The sequence below is a fragment of the Lactuca virosa genome, chromosome 4, assembly GCF_052849685.1.
Source record: "Lactuca virosa cultivar CGN04683 chromosome 4, Lactuca_virosa_CGN04683_v6, whole genome shotgun sequence".
In the NCBI taxonomy this organism is placed as follows: Eukaryota; Viridiplantae; Streptophyta; class Magnoliopsida; order Asterales; family Asteraceae; genus Lactuca; species Lactuca virosa.
The window spans coordinates 472,585,241-472,590,786 of record NC_136429.1 but is presented as its reverse complement, the minus strand read 5'-3'; positions in this window follow the sequence as shown (position 1 = coordinate 472,590,786).

Below are 5,546 nucleotides of genomic sequence, written 5' to 3'. Positions count from 1 at the left end.
ACCCTCCGGTCAATGTGTCTCAGTGGGACCCTCCGATCTCACAACTCGGGTGGACCCTCCGGTCCTAACTCAACAAAGCTCAGCATAACACACAACATAAATCACAAAGACATAATGCAGGACATCACAATACGCAATATAAGCACATAAGACCCTCCGGTCACACAAATTACCACTCAAGGTATGTATAGTGAGAAGACTCACCTCAGATGATGAACAACCCCTATAAACGTTGTTGCTATGCACCGACCACTAACTCTGTACCAAACCCACAATTATCCCAATTAGGAACTAAGTCCAAACTCTCACTCTTTAGGCCTAAGGGTAGTCCACTAACCAGCCCATCAATGACCTAAAACCCATTGGGCCCACCAAGGCCCACTAATAAATGGGCTCTCTCGAGGCCCAACTCTCACATAAAAAGGCAAGCCCAGTCAAGGGCCCAAAACACCTATATAATTTTTCCACTAGTCCAAAACTCTATTGCAACCGGCCCAACTCCAGGCCCAACACTAAAGGCCCAAAATAAGACTTAACCCAAAAGTCCACAGTAAGGTTACGCGGGGCGTACCTCCCTTAGTACGCTCGGCGTACTCACGAATCCAGTTTGGCCATCGGGGACACTCGGGCAGTACGCGGGGCGTACTGGAATTACGCTCAACGTACTTCCCAGATTCACTCTTTCTACTCATTTGGTCTTAACCTGTTAAGACATTAACTCAAATCCCAGATCTGGACTCCATAAGGGCTCTTACTCCATAAAGTCAGTGACTTTAAGCCTTTGCATGGCTGATAAGGTCACAAACACATAAAACTCTTACTCTCTTAACCCAAAATGCTCATATCTCATGTATGGGTTGATTCTCACATTCAAGACCTCATTTTTATGGATCCTCTCCACTAGAAACACTTAAAAGGACAGATATTAAGCTCTGGAGTGCAACAACTCATAAAGCCTAAAGCTTTGGGACCAAAAACCCAAAAATGGACCATATCATGCACAAAACAAAAAAGATGGGAAAGCTTTGAGCTTTATACCTTCAAATGATGCTCCAACCACAGAAAAGCTCAGATCCAAAGCCTGGACTCCAACTCTATTCTCTTCCATGCTCCTTCTTCACTCCAAAAATCCCACAAGAACACTTATAAGCTCACAATGGTCACATACAAGCTCAAGAACGAGGATTAGGGTTTGAGAGGGTTTATTGACTGAGGATGGTGGCCAGGAATGAGGCCATCTCATTCTTTATATAGGGACACTCCTCTCAATTAGGATTTTCCTTCTTAGCCTAGTACGCCCAACGTACTAGGTGGCTCCGCTTTAAAGTCACGCACATGAGTACGCTAAGCGTACACACACGTACGGCCAACGTACTCCGCTGCCATCTTTTTCAATTAAAGGATTTATCCTGCCATAACTTCAAACTTCCATTGCTTGTTCGCTATAACTCCATTTGCAATGAATGTCATATCCTCGGAAAGGTGTCAAGACGCTCTACGGTTCCAGCAACTCGTCGCAACCCCGAGACTTCCTCATGCCCGGGTTGCAGCCTACAAACCCTAATCCCGGACGATCTGAAACAGGATGTTACATACCCGAAGGTGTATCCGAATTCTTTAAAACAAGGCTCTGATACCAACTTGTAACACCGTAAATTTTCAAACAAAATTTTCATTATAAATCACATAATTCTCATAACATATTTCTCATAAATCCCATTTATTTAATTTACAAAACGCAACTCCATAATTGTCTGATTAATAATCCAGGATCCTCAAAACATAACTCTTTCTCTGGTGTGTACAATCAAGTCGGCGCCTTCCCGCGATCTTGAGAAGAACCTGAAACAGATATCACATAGCATGGTAATCACGAAGCTTAGTGAGTTCCCCAAAATACCACACATATCTCATTAGCCTCTCATGGCTATAACTCAGATAAGACCCTCCGGTCAATGTGTCTCAGTGGGACCCTCTGATCTTACAACTCGGGTGGACCCTCCGGTCCTAACTCAACAAAGCTCAGCATAACACACAACATAAATCACAAAGACATAATGCAGGACATCACAATACTCAATATAAGCACATAAGACCCTCCTGTCACACAAATTACCACTCAAGGTATGTATAGTGAGAAGACTCACCTCAGATGATGAACAACCCCTATAAACGTTGTTGCTATGCACCGACCACTAACTCTGTACCAAACCCACAATTATCCCAATTAGGAACTAAGTCCAAACTCTCACTCATTAGGCCTAAGGGTAGTCCACTAACCAGCCCATCAATGACCTAAAACCCATTGGGCCCACCAAGGCCCACTAAAAAATGGGCTCTCTCGAGGCCCAACTCTCACATAAAAAGGCAACCCAAATCAAGGGCCCAAAACACCTATATAATTTTTCCTCTAGTCCAAAACTCTATTGCAACCGGCCCAACTCCAGGCCCAACACTAAAGGCCCAAAATAAGACTTAACCCAAAAGTCCACAGTAAGGTTACGCGGGGTGTACCTCCCTTAGTACACTCGGCGTACTCACGAATCCAGTTTGGCCATCGGGAATACTCGGGCAGTACGCGGGGCGTACTGGAATTACGCTCAACGTACTTCCCAGATTCACTCTTTCTACTCATTTGGTCTTAACCTTTTAAGACATTAACTCAAATCCCAGATCTGGACTCCATAAGGGCTCTTACTCCATAAAGTCAGTGACTTTAAGCCTTTGCATGGCTGATAAGGTCACGAACACATAAAACTCTTACTCTCTTAACCCAAAATGCTCATATCTCATGTATGTGTGATTCTCACGTTCAAGACCTCATTTTTATGGATCCTCTCCACTAGAAACACTTAAAAGGACAGATATTAAGCTCTGGAGTGCAACAACTCATAAAGCCTAAAGCTTTGGGACCAAAAACCCAAAAATGGACCATATCATGCACAAAACAAAAAAGATGGGAAAGCTTTGAGCTTTATACCTTCAAATGATGCTCCAACCACAGAAAAGCTCAGATCCAAAGCCTGGACTCCAACTCTATTCTCTTCCATGCTCCTTCTTCACTCCAAAAAACCCACAAGAACACTTATAAGCTCACAATGGTCACACCCAAGCTCAAGAACGAGGATTAGGGTTTGAGAGGGTTTATTGACTGAGGATGGTGGCCAGGAATGAGGCCATCTCATTCTTTATATAGGGACACTCCTCTCAATTAGGGTTTTCCTTCTGTGCCTAGTACACCCAGTGTACTAGGTGGCTCCGCTTAAAAGTCACACACATGAGTACGCTAAGCGTACACACACGTACGCCCAGCGTACTCCGCTGCCACCTTTTTCAATTAAAGGACTTATCCTGCCATAACTTCAATCTTCCATTGCTTGTTCGCTATAACTCCGTTTGCAATGAATGTCATATCCTCGGAAAGGTGTCAAGACGCTCTACGGTTCCAGCAACTCGTCGCAACCCCGAGACTTCCTCATGCCCGGGTTGCAGCCCACAAACCCTAATCTCGGACGATCTGAAACAGGATGTTACGTACCCGAAGGTGTATCCGAATTCCTTAAAACAAGGCTCTGATACCAACTTGTAACACCATGAATTTTCAAACAAAATTTTCATTATAAATCACATAATTCTCATAACACATTTCTCATAAATCCCATTTATTTAATTTACAAAACGCAACTCCATAATTGTTTGATTAATAATCCAGGATCCTCAAAACATAACTCTTTCTCTGGTGTGTACAATCAAGCCGGCGCCTTCCCGCGATCTTGAGAAGAACCTCAAACACATATCACATAGCATGGTAATCACGAAGCTTAGTGAGTTCCCCAAAATACCACACATATCTCATTAGCCTCTCATGGGTATACTCAGATAAGACCCTCCGGTCAATGTGTCTCAGTGGGACCCACAACTCGGGTGGACCCTCTGGTCCTAACTCAGCAAGCTCAGAATAATACACATCATAAATCACATAGACATATTGCAGGATATCACAATACATAAGTAAGCACATAAGGCACCCTGGTCACATAAGATACCACTCATGGTAAGTATAGTGAGAAGACTCACCTTGTAAGAACTCGGAAAACCTCGAACTCGAATCACCGGTCTACCCTCCACCTAACACATATGATAAATATCTCTAATTAATACTCTATTCACGACTCTAAATAAACCAAAGGTTATTCTCTCTCTCTTTTCTCTCTCTCTAACTCTTGAAGTGAGTAAAAGACCATTTTACCCCTCCATGGTCTCCATTCCTCATTTTTGACCAAACCCTAAAGTCAACAGAAGTCAAACTCGAGTCAACTGTCCATGTTGACTTGACTTGCCGAGTGCACCTATGTGACTCGCCGAGTCCCCATTGTTCCTCAAAACATCAAGAAAACCCAACTTAACTCGTCAAGTCATCTCGTCGACTCGCCGACTTACCAATATCCAGACTCATCGGGGAAAACCCTAGACGATTCGCCGAGTTAGCTCTTTGACTCGTCAAGTCCCTTAAGTCTGTTTCTCATTCAAACGTTTTTAAGGAAAAAAGCATCCCCAAACTCTAGATCTGACCACCCTAGGCTCGATTATCACGTAAATCCACAAGCATTACATCCATGCATGGCACTTAGGGCTTGAAATGCCAAAAACATCATCTATTAAGGGTTTCTCACTCAACAACTCTATTATGGGATAATAAAGCAGGGACCTTTGGACTCTAGGGACCTCACAAGGTCCAGATCTGAAGTCCAAATCTCTAGATGAACTCAATACACTCAAATCCCCAAAATTAGAAGGAAAAAGCCCTAAACTCCATAAACATGAGATCTAACCAACATAATGAGAAAGGTGTGGACTTTTTACCTTTCACAGAAGCTCTGGACGAAATAACAACGGATCTAACAGCCCCTTCTCGATCCTTGCTTGAAATCCTTCCCTTCTCTTCAAAAGATGCACCAAAACACTCAAGGATTAGCTTACACACTCTCTCTTAGCTCAAAGGCCGATTAGGGTTTCACACAGGGGAGTTGGGCAGCTGGTGAGGCGAAAATGAGAACATAAGTTCTCGTAAATAGGCCCCAACCCCGGAGATTAGGGTTTTCATCTTACACTGTCTACTCGGCGAGTCGGCTCTCTGACTCGTCGAGTCGGTCATTAAAACCACGTGGCCAATCACGACTCTACTTGAAGAGTTGAGGCACCAACTCGCGGAGTTACTCAAGAAACCTCAAAAATAAATATATAAATAATATGCCTGGGAGTCCGGATGTTACAATTCTCCCCCGGATGTTACAATTCTCCCCCACTAGAATCAGACTTCGCCCTCCGACTCCCACATCCACTCGGATCCCTTCCCATGTTGTCACTGGATCTGAACCAGTGCACCTCTTTGTTCCTCATAATCTTCACTTTCCGTTGCAAGATCGCAATCGACCTCTCAAAATAATCCAGGCTATCATCAGTCTAAATATCCTCCAATGGCACCACTGCCGTCTTATGTCATACAAAAATCTCTTTCCCGAGACACCTATCCCATACAGAAACTC